Source organism: Pinus tabuliformis, chromosome X (genome assembly GCF_031772625.1).
Source record: "Pinus tabuliformis cultivar Carrire ecotype Pingquan chromosome X, CPIR1, whole genome shotgun sequence".
Lineage (NCBI taxonomy): Eukaryota > Viridiplantae > Streptophyta > Pinopsida > Pinales > Pinaceae > Pinus > Pinus tabuliformis.
Genome location: NC_142308.1, coordinates 419,703,685 through 419,715,975, shown reverse-complemented (window position 1 = coordinate 419,715,975; position 12,291 = coordinate 419,703,685).

The following is a 12,291-nucleotide window of genomic DNA, read 5'->3' as shown; positions in this document are numbered from 1 at the left end:
TTGAAGCCATACACAGGTGGCCCGACCATTTGAATAGCTGATAGAAGCACAGTCTTAGTGCTCCAGGCAGCTGAAAGGAGGTGCGGGACTATAAACTACTCTGCCCAGGAGTTGCGCGATGTCAGGACTGCGCACAGTAGCGAAGTGTCACAGGGTATGCGAGAGCACAAGGGTAGCTGCACTGCCACATGGGTCAGCTAGAAAGTGACCATTACAATCACTAATCATGATTTGATGCTTGGTTTGAGACCAAATGGAGCAAGCGGCAGGCATTTAAGGCGAACTTTATGGGCTAGATTCTTGAAAATCTGCCGCCAATCAAGCATTAATGGACTGAATGTGGGGGGAACGGTCGAATTCAAATTCAAAAGGCGCTATAAATTACAAAGGGTTGTCCAGCAAACAATACTTGGCATTTTTAGGATTGAGTTGTTGCGCGCACAAACATTCATGAACCCAGATCTGTTCGATCTTCTGAAGGTGAATTCTTTGTTTGAGAAATTACCCAAGCCGTTAAGAGAATTGTGGAATAGCACTATGGCCGCACTTGAGGAAGCCATGGATACTGGAGTAATGACCGCTGAGCAGGCCGTGTGGGCCATGAAGGAAGGAGAAGCCCTAGAAAGTGTTAGGATAGTTGCATAAATCCCTAAATCGCCGCGTACGCCGAGACCCAAGAAAGATAAGCATGCTATGATACCAGTGCGTGTATCCCCGAGAAATCCGTTAAGGAATAAGCTTACCATGGAAGAAAAGGATAAGGCGATCAATTTGAAGGCCGATGAGGAGGAAGAATTTGAAGAAATACTAGTAGAGGAGGAGAAGGATGTAGAAATGGAGGTGGAAACCCAGGGTGCAGACGCTCTGACTAGGCTACCCGCATATGTTCCTCTGCAGAAGGGAAAATCAAGGGTGCCCAAAGATCTAGATGAGAGAAAAATATCTCTGCAGACTCCGCTTCTCCCTAAAGACATTATTTTTCATGGAGCGCACTTGGGGCAAGTGCCTATATTAAAATTTGAAGATTGGCATATCGCAGACCATGAGAAGTTCCCACATTTGGCAACTGCACTACTAATGTGCCAAAATAAATACACGCCGACTGGAGTCATAGAGTTAGAGCCACGTAAGTGGCTGAGAGGTATAGAAAAGGCAGGATTTTTAAACCTACTCTGGGTGCCGCATTACCATCGCACCCCAGTGACCATTTTTGTCATCAAGCAGCTACTTTGCCTAGTGAATGATGGGTGCTTGTGGCTGGAGGAGCCCATCCCCATCACGAACCACTTAATTCATAGAATTACTTGACTCCCTTGCAAAGGGAAGGATCGAGTGAACATCTGGGAGGGTAAGAGTGATGATTTGGCCATCGTGGAGGCCATGAAGAAGAAGTTCAAGCTAGAGAAGAAGAAGAGAGGGTCTGTGATTTCCAGCATCAATAACCCTGCGGTCAAAGTTGCGATGCAGATATTGGTAGGGAAGGTTATGTGGAAGTGTTGTGCAGATGAAGAGCCCGCGCCAGTGGTTGCACTTGCCGCTCAATGTGTAGAAGGGGTCCGGTTTAACTAGGCAAATTACTTGTGTGGAGAGTTCCTTGAGAACTGCTGCGAGGCACGGGGGCAGGGGAAGACTTTTCATTATGCGTGGCTATTGTTGTCCATAGTGCTGGTGGCATGGGAATTGCCTAAAGACAGCTAGTTCCCCACAATCGCGCAGGACCTTCCGGAGGTAGTGAAGTACGCTTCACTGTGGGCAACCAGAGATGCGCAAAGGATCAAGGACAGTAAGATATTCTGGGTGTTCATGGAGATGAATATCAGAATAAGGATTAATTGCAAGATGTGGTTATCACCCATGGTTTATAACATTCTACAGAGCTTCACGGAGTTCAAGGCAGATTTCCACCACATGTACATCAGGGTGGGGAAGGACCCCATGAAGACATGGAATGAGCTACCCCACCTGGCAACGGATGATGTCATCGTCACGGTCCTTGAGTCGTGGCCATCAGAGTGGTGCGCTCAAGCCAGTTCTGTGGTGGAAGCAGAGAAGTCCACTGTGCAGAGGAAAAAGGATGAGGTGAAACTGCAGATGGCACAGTTGGTAGAGAAGCGTAGGAACGAAGCAGCAGTAGCCAAGGCCCAGGCAGCGTAGGACATTTCGAAGGTGGCGGAAGAGTAGCAGAAGGTAGCAGAGGAAGAGCACGAAGGATAGAAGTCGCCTTTGCCCGAACAGGAAACATATACAGAGCAAGGTGGCGCGGACCTGCAAACAATGTCCACGCAGCTGAAACGATAACGCCCAAGAAAGTAGGTAGGGCTGCGGAAGAAGTCGAAGCCTTCAGAAACTTCATTCGACCTGATCACCCTCACTGAGGGGGATCTGCATGACATTGGGGAGACAGTGAGGAATGTCACTACGAAGGCCCTCCAACAATTTGCGGAGAAACACCAGATGATGTTGGGGGCTGTCCGAGCGCAGATACAGGAGTTGCAGGTGCACAACCCACAAGCTGGCACTATGTCAACCAGCCTCGCACTTGGCACAGCCGCAGCAGAGGAGATGCTGCACGCCCAGATGACTAACACTATAGTGCTGCTAAATGGAGCACTCATGATAGAAAATGAGGCCGACAGGCATATGGTCAGCGAGTTGAAGAGAATCGGGCTAAATATTGTTGCATTCCCTTGGGAGATGCTCTATGTTTTGCAGGATGGATTTATTACAGAACAACGAGCCAAGGAGGGTCATGCGCTCCAGGTAATGAGGGAGCAGCGCATCAACATTGAAAAGTTGAGCATGCAGTGCGACAAGGTAGTGGCACAAAACTGATAGCTAGTACAGGTGGTCGAGGAATCTTGCTAGATGATCCTGGAGCTAGCCATCCAAGCAGAAGAACTAGTGAAGGCGCGCATTCGGAAACTAGCAGCAGGGGTGCGCGAGGAAATGGAAGAGATGGCTAGGGTTTAGCTCGAACTAAACCTTCAGATAGTCAAATTGCAATTGAAGGCACAACCTTCAACTCTGCCAGAGGTTAAGGAATAGCATGCTAGCGTGATTACAACAGCAATAGCGGAGGTCAACAGTGCAGTGAAAGACTGCACAAAGCTATTCGAGGAGTCGTTCGAGGTTCTCACTACTCTACGGGAGGACCCGAACATGTAGCGCCTAGAAATAGAGGCACATGAGCTATAACAGAAATATGATGAATGAAAGGGGCCATGCAGACAATTTCCCTTACACAGAGGCTTGTGAGGATGTAGTAAGTGGATGATGCTTGACATAAGGAAACAGTTTTGAAGGCACGCTTACAACCGTGGATTGATGTTGTGTATATCATTACAACCTCTATTGATGCAAAGCTAGCACAGATGCAGGCCACACAGGAAAAAGTTCAGGGTAATAGTTCAGCTACGGCGATCTCTAAACAACGTGTTGAAGAGGTATAACAGGCAGTCGCTGAGTGCGTTACTGATCTTGTAGCAATCCAGGTAGTGTTGGGAGGTCTTTGCGCAAAGATCTCCACACTGATAGAGTGACTTGAGGGTGAGTCAAGATGTTTGTGTTGGGGTCCTATTGGGCGTGGGATCCCCCAAGGGAAGTTTGGGGGCTTAGAGCCCATATTTTGGTCAAAAATTGTAACTTTAATGTAAAGACTCTGCGTTTTGTGGGCGCGAAGCACGTAGCTTGTAAAAGAGTTACAGGGTTGTCCGCCTACAATTTTGTTATTGTAATGTTGTCTGTAGAGATCTACCCATGGTCTGCAGACCATGGGATTGTATAAATAGATCAAGGTTCTAAGTAGTTAAGAAACCAATCAATCATGGAAGAACGGATCTAAGGATAAAGAGTTGAGTCATAGCTGAAGTGTAAAGTCTAGTTTGGGTCGTAGAGTAGGAGAAGGTTCTACAGCTGAGTGTGCAAAGCCCTTGGAGTCTACAGCTGAGTGCGTGGACCCCTGTAGCTGAGTGCGCAAGGTGAGTTGATTCTGTAACAGTTGGAGCATTAATAAAGAGAAGTTTCATATCCATTCTGCGTATTTATTTCTTGTTTTATGCATTCGATACATTGAATATACATTTCTCTTTTAATGCTTATGTGATGCGCGAATATGTATAAATGTGTTGATTAAGTGAATACAAGATAGAATATATGTCTATGCAAAGTTAACTAACATCTGTAAGAAGATAAGTAAGATTAGTGGTGTAGTTCGAGGAAATAGTGCAGTTTGCTGCTATAACAACACGAAAGCATCTCATCCCTGAGTTAGGGCTGCACGAAAGGCGATTATAACAGATCGCGAGGGTATTGAAGGTTAGAAAAGTGCGCGAAGTAACCTACACAAAGATAAGCACAGTTGGACTAAATCGACACCACAGACATCTCAAGGGTGCGGAAACTTGGTTCCATCATCCCCCCATACTACTTCGGGTGAGATTTCAGTCTGCGCTCCACGGGCTGATGCCAAAAGGGCCAGTAGTGTAGGGAACCACGATGAACCACACTAGTTGGTTCGAAACGCGTCGACAAATGGTTTTCCATGTGATTTTCGCCGAAAAATCTCTCATAAACTTGATATGGATCACAGAAGCCTGAACTCTATAAGTGTAGGGATTTGTTTGGCTAAATAACTACGAACCTAGGTCAGGGCCCCTCAAGACAAAACCTAGACATGAATGTGACCATGTGGAGTATAAATAAGCCTAAACATATTCCCCTCCACGTTAAAGGTTCATGTGATGAAGTAGCTATGGGATTGGAAGGAATTTGACCAAGACATGGATAGAGAGGAAACAAACGTTCGTGGGAAGATGTAGATATTATTGCAAGATTGTAGCTCAAAAGTGGAATTCCTAAGAATAAAAAAACGAGAAGAGTTATGCTGATTCACATAGGACTGATCGAAGTTATGAAGTGGGAGACCGAGTTTTTATTCATATCCGACCCAACAAAAGCACCATTTGGTTTGGGAAAGGGACAAAGTTGTCACCTCAGTTTATAGGACCTTTTAGGATCAAGGAGAATATTGGACTAGTTGCCTATCGTCTTGTACTACCACCCCCATTTGCATAAAACTCATGATGTTTTTCATGTATCTATTTTACAAAATTATGTTTCTAGTGAATCTCACAAATTGGATTGGAGGGAATTGTGGGTCTCGGATATGGGAACCATAATGGTCGAACCATTACGCATATTGGGCCGTAGGGTTCGACAGCTCAGACGTCGCATGGTGGACCAGGTTAAGGTCCAGTGGGAAAAGTATAGCCCAAGATCTACTACCTGGGAGGATACAGAGACTATACGTCGTGACTACCCCTAACTTTATGAGCATCCGTGATGCCCATTTTGACTTATATAACTACCTATGCTAAGGCTCTATTTGTAGTTCCATGTTATTTATTTATGAATGCTATGTAATATTGATGCATTTAGTTGGACCGGTGAAACTACTTATATAAATCACTAGATGGATTAGGTATTGATGATTGAAATGTTTGATGTATGACCTAATGTATGACTTACTTGGTTATGATTTATTTAGTGCATGACTTATCAGAGTTATTGTTGTTTCATGTATGGCTTAAGTGGATATGATTTATCTAATGAATGACTGAATGAAATTATGATTTATCTAATGTAAGATTTATTTCCAGTGTGAACTACAAAATTGACACGTGGATACTAGACTTAATGATATGATGTTTAAGATCACGTATCTATATCTATTTTGTTATTATATATATGCATGAATGAGAACTAACCTGCATATTGGAAAGAACCATATGATAACCAAGATCTACTCTTCCATTAGGGAAGGTCCAGACATCCAATCAGGAATGGTATGATATACATTTTTCTATAACATTTGGTATCTACTTGATATGCACTCTTATGACATGGGTAAAATTTAAATGACAGGTGGCAAGTTACCTGACTGGATTATTCGATGACAAGCATCCAACCAACATTGTAGTGTGGTCCATATTTGGGTGTTGACCCTAGTTGTAAGGAGGGGTGGAGGCATTTTCCACCATGTAACCTCCAAACCTGGAATCATAGGAGGGCAATGATGGACACGCTCCCCTAGATGTGTGATGACTCTTTCCAGTTGCTTGCTGGGGAAGTTAGGTCGATATAGTTGATGCTTCTGCCATATTGGTTTTATTAGTGGTTAGATTGGTATAGCCGATGCCATATTATATAACAACAAAGGATGGATAGGGTGGGAGCGGAAGTAGGTTAGGAAGGATAGGAGGATATAGATTTGCTGGAGACTCTTGATGGGAAGTGGTATCATTGCTTGAATTACTAAGTTTTACTACTATAACTCTCTCTCTCTATTTTGTTATGCCTTATTGTCAAACTGCTTTCGAACTCCTTGTATCTTTTTCACTCTAACTTCGGGATGAAGTTTTCTGAAAGAGGGGTGTATGTAATGCCCTACTTAATCTTATAATGAAAATTTTATTAGTGTTTAAATTACCTGAAATATTTACTTATAATTATCAAGAAATATTGGTACATACCTACATTTGTGAAATTGTAAATTTATTTACTGATATAAATGTTATTATTGTTATTATTCAATTCCCAACTTGTCTTCTCAGATTTAATTTTGGATAGGATATGGTCTCCTTCCATTTATTCCAATTTAAATATCCATATCCCAAGGTGTCATCTCAAAATCTACTTGGGAGAAGATATGGTCTTCTCCAATTAATTTCGAAATTAAATATCCATATCTTATCCCAAAAATGTCTTCTCAAATCTACTTGGGAGAAGATATGGTAAGAAAAGTCAAGTATACTAAATAAAAGGATGAGGGGGTAGTCATGACATTAATTATAGGTGGTTGAGGTGGATGGGAGGAAGAGACATAAAAGGGAAATGATGATGAGAGAAGAGGGGGGATCCTTGGTCTTGGTTTTGGTTTGGTTCTATTTTGGAGGAGGGATGTGGAGAAAGAGGAGGGAGATCAAACTTGGATCTGGAGAATGTTGGTTAAACTTGGACACACTACATTTGGTTGGAATTGGGCTTGGAGGGCTAAGGAACCTATGGAGGTTCCTTGGGCTAGGAAATACTTCCGAGTTGGATGGGAGGAAACTTCAGTTGGGTAGTCCAGAGGAGCATCCCAAGAGAGTCAGGAGCTCAGGAGCATCTCAACTAAGCTATTGGAACATGTATTCATTCGTTTATTGATTACTTATGTAAATGTTTACAATGAAATTATTACTTAATTAATTTGTGGTAAATAGATTTTAATGGTATATTATCATCAAATAAATGTTTAGATAGAAATAAGTTATTTCCCATCTTATTGTGTTTAAAATTAGAGAAATTTAGTTTTTAGTTAGAGGACCCTAGGAGGGAGCCTCACAGTGATTACATCGTATGTTTCATTTATCTAACATGGTATTTTTACAGGTTGTTTGAATGTTTTATTAATTGCATGATATCAATGTGTGTCTATAAGAGTGCATGAATGAATGATTTTGTTTTAAGATGGTTGTACTAACACAATATGTGTTGAGGTAATTGATATGCACTTGAGTGCAATGGATGCTAATTGTAGTAGTATGACAAATGAATGTGAGTTGATTGTTGATTGGTTATTAGTCTTGGTAAAGGATGATTTTAAATTAATAGACACGATGTCTTGATCTTTGGAATGTGTGATTGACATGTGTTAACAGTTGCAGGGAAACATGCTTCGTATTAACATGACAAGGTAACAATTGATTTGTCTATATAACTAATAATTGGGTGATGTGATAACATCTAATAAGACTCAATTGCAACAATGAAAAAGGTAAAATAAAGGAATTGGGTGAAAATTCCTTTGTCTATGTTTGGAAAATGCAATTCCAAATGAATGAGTGCTTTGCATGAATACATGAAGTCTTCTTAACCTTGATTTTGTCTGACATTACGTGGATATGTGCTAGATTCATGAACATGTATTGACAGGCACAACAACTTATTTTCAGTTATAACTAGACTTGTCAAGGAATTGGAGTCCCTTAAGAGATGATATACGTACATGTTTAGTTACAAGACAGTGTGCTTGGAACATCGAGGTAAGGTAATTAATATATTGTTATATTTATTTATGCACTAACAATTGTGTGTTTATGGCAGTATGATGCAAGGAATTGCATGGCAAAAGAGACCGCCATGAAATCTTGAAGAAGGCCTGGGTTGAGCTTTCCTTTGGAAGCATTGGGAACCCATGGGGTTGAGTCATGGTGTTTGCTACTAGTTTTGTGCTTTCAGTGCTTAATGACTTTTTTGTGCTTGATTTGCAGTTTTGTTTATGTCTGGTGCACGACCATGCCATTCTTGTGATGTCGTATTGCAGTTGGTTTTCCATGGTTTTCTTCTTGTTTGTTTCTTGTTCTTTCCTTTTATGTTTTAATTGTCTTGGGAATTGGTTGGGAAAGAGGAAAGTTAATGGAGCTCAGGCAGAGTTGAATGAAACCCAACAGATAATGTAAGACCTTGATGAAGCTTGGTGCATGTATAAGGGCAGTTGGAGGAAAGATTATGACAACCAATTACATTGGTTGGGTCCATTGGGATAAATGGACAGTGACATGATAGTCATGAGAAAAATAAAGTAAATGGATTCGAGTCATCAGATGCCTTGGCTATGTTTGGAATTGTTGTTCCCAATGTTGTGCATATGTTGCATGGATAAAGGCATTTCTCTTAACCTTGACCTTATGATATATGGTAATTGTGTTGATGATTATGCTAATGCCTATATATGTATATATGTATGTACATATGCCATTGTATGACAAGGTCATCAGGGATCATGATTGATTTATGATAATGTTTATATGTATATATGTATGTATGTCGTTGTCTGCCAGGGTCGTCAGGGATCATTCTCATGGAAGAATGATTGCCTATGCAAGTAAATGGCATGAAGAGGTTCTTGATTTTATGAGGAATCAAGTGGAAAGAGTAGCCTTGACAAATCTATGGGGTTATTATCGTGTGGATATGAATTGATATTATGTGTTTATATTATGCCTATGTTTATGTTACGGCAAGTAAAACTGAAGGATACATCAACTGAATGAAAGCAATGGGATATGTGGCATGCTTTGACAAACATGGATAGTGGAGAGACACTAGAGGTAAGGTTTCCCAGTAGAGGCAACATGGTCTCTGGATGTGCAGTACTATTGTTGTGTATATGTTGTACATGTTGTACTTGTAATGTTGTGTACATGCAGTGTTATGTATATATGGTGTTGTGTACATCTTGTATATGTGTTGTTGTGCATATATGGTGTTATGTACATGTTGTATATGCATTGTTGTGAACACATGGTGTTGTGTACATGTTGTATATGCAGTGCTATGTACAAAATGGTGTTGTCTACATATTGTATATGTTGTGTTGTGTACATGAGGTACAATGTACACATTGTACATACAATGTTGGGTATATATGTTGGCATTATCACTCTGGTTTGGTGCCATGGCACAGGTGTTGTCCTTGATGGCAACTCACTCAAGAGGCAAATCACTGTTCAGGCTCTCAAAATAATAGAAAGTGAGATACCCGCAGGTGCGCCTACCAAAAGCTGCGGACCCGCAGGTGCCTCGAACAAAAGGTGCGGACGTCAAATTCACTCACTTTCATGCAGAGAAGTACGCGCACGTGGGAATTTTTATGATTGATCCATGGCATTTAGTCCGACGTGTTTGATCTTATGGTTTTGGTCTGTGGTATTGCATCTAAAAGATTGAACCCCGGTTTTGGGTCCCTTGTATTGGCCCACTATGGTTTTGATCCATGGTTTGTGTAAGGGCTTGCCTATAAAAAGGAAAGGAGATCATTTGGCTAGGAACTTATGTGTTGAATATCTTAAGAGGAACAAGATCTGAAATACTTGTAATCGGTTGATGAGATAAAATTAAACACGAGCATGAGAAGACTGATCAATTGAGGGGTCATGAAAATCTTTGGTGCATGATCAGATCTGTGGATCTAACAGTCTGGGTTACAATTGAGGACTGATAAAGGGTTTATATCCGGAGGCCTGCAGGCGAGATACGGCTTAGGTACGAAGGTGCACAGTCCAGTAGATGGCGCAGGTGCGGAGGTCCGCAGTCCAGTAGACGGCGCAGGTGCGGAGGTCTACAGTCCAGTAGACGGTGCAGGTGCGGAGGTCCGCAGTCCAATAGATGGTGCAGGTGCGGAGGTCCGTAGTCCAGTAGAAGGCGCAGGTGTGGAGGTGCGCAATACAGTAGACGGATCAGGTGCGGAGGTGCGTTGTTGAGTAGATAGATCAGGTGCGGAGCTACGCAGGCTAGACACAGCAGAAGTGCGGATATTCACAGGTTTTGATTGGTGAAGTTGCGAAATTTTCTTGAAATATTTGTTGGCTTCATTTTGTCTATTGCTGCAGAGTTCTGGGTGTAGATTAATGATATTGCTTGTCTGATTACTGCATTCTGAGAGGCTATTGGTTGATTCATTAGTTGATTGGAAAAGGAGATTGGTTGATTCGCATGTACTTGATGATTATTTGATGTTCATGGATTCAGTCTGAAAATTGATGAAATGTGGTCCTTGGAAGAAAAGAAGTAGGTCAGCACCTATGTACTAGTAGCTCAGCCAATACAAGAGCTAAGGGGGTTGTAGCTCCCTTCCAGAAGAGTCTGGAAAATGAGAGAGGGTTGTGGCTCTCTGTAGGTTGCAGCTTGCGTACTGGTAAAGGACTGCACCAGTACAAAATCATTGTAAAAAGAAGTTTCTAATTGAAAAAAGATAGAGACATATTACAGCAGGTGGTTTTCACCCACATTGGGTTTCCACCTTATATCTGGTGTTCTTTGGTGTGACTATCTGTTTTTCTTGTTCTTGTTCATTATTATATGGTACTGACATACAAATTAATGGTCAACATCTGAAGAATAAATTGAATTATAAATTTGGAAGGTATAGTGAAACGAATTTAATAATACTGATTCACCCCCCTCTCAATATTATTTCCAACAATATATAGTGTTGTGTGCATGTTGTACATGTTATACATGTGGTGTTGCGTGCGTGCAGTGTTGTGTACATGTGGTGTTGTGTGCACATGGTTTTATGTACATGTGGTGTTGTGTACACGTTGTGTAGGTGATGACGTGTATACACGATGTTGTGTACATGTTGTACAGGTGATGTTGTGTACATGTTGTGAGGGTGGTGTCATTTATATGTGGTGTTGTGTACACATTGTACAAGTGTCATTGTGTACAGGTGGTATTGTGTACATGTTGTACATGTGGTATTGTGTGCATGTCATACATGTTTTGTTGTGCACATGTGTTATTTTGTAGTCGTGGTATCATGACATGTGTATTCATTGTGTTGTACTCTATGTACATATATGTATTGCGTTGTAAACAAGGCGTAGGTGTACGCATTGTGTTGTGGTGTAGACGGGGTGTAGGTGTATGTGTTGTGTTGTACACCGGGTATAGGTGCATGTGTTGTGTTGTACGTCGGGGTGTAGGTGTATGTATTATATGCCAGGTCTAGGTGCATGTATTGTGTGGTGTTTCATGTTGTTTGTGGTTGTATGTGTGTGGTGTACACTCAGGTGTATCTGTACATGATTGAAGAGAAGCAAAGGCACTGGTTTCTTACTGGGTGTGGCAACTGATCTAGTGTGTGTATGGAAAGAACAAAGGAAGGAGCAAAGAACTGATTGAAGGATAAGTATGAATATTTTATTTCAGTTTTGACTATGCATGTGATCTATGATTTTGATTTATGATGGTTGCGTTTTGAGATCAATTGATGTGATATGCTTATACATGATGAATTGATCAAAGAGCTAGTTTGACTTATTATGACATGAAGTAAATGGAATTGCAGGTACACCTTATTGAGGAGCTACCAATGAGGTATGATTTGAATTCATTTCAATTTTTTTTGAGTCTAATGACAATTATGTGCTTGGTATGGGAAAGCATGGAAATACCTAGTCTGGGTGGTTGGATTGAATGCTAGAGAAGTAGCAACAAAAACAAAAAGGAATTACAACAAGAAACAATGTACTGGTAAAGCATTTAGGAGCAGGGCCATTGTGGGATACTGGTACCCAATAGTGTCCATTGATTACCATGAGCATGTTATGACCTATATGATGGTTTTGAGGTAGGGATATGCCTTGGTTTTTTAGGCCTTTTGATGTGAGGAAACCTTTCCAAGGGATGAATCGCCCGAGAAAGGGGATGTTGAGGAACTTGGAAGGTGAGTGAATGCACGGA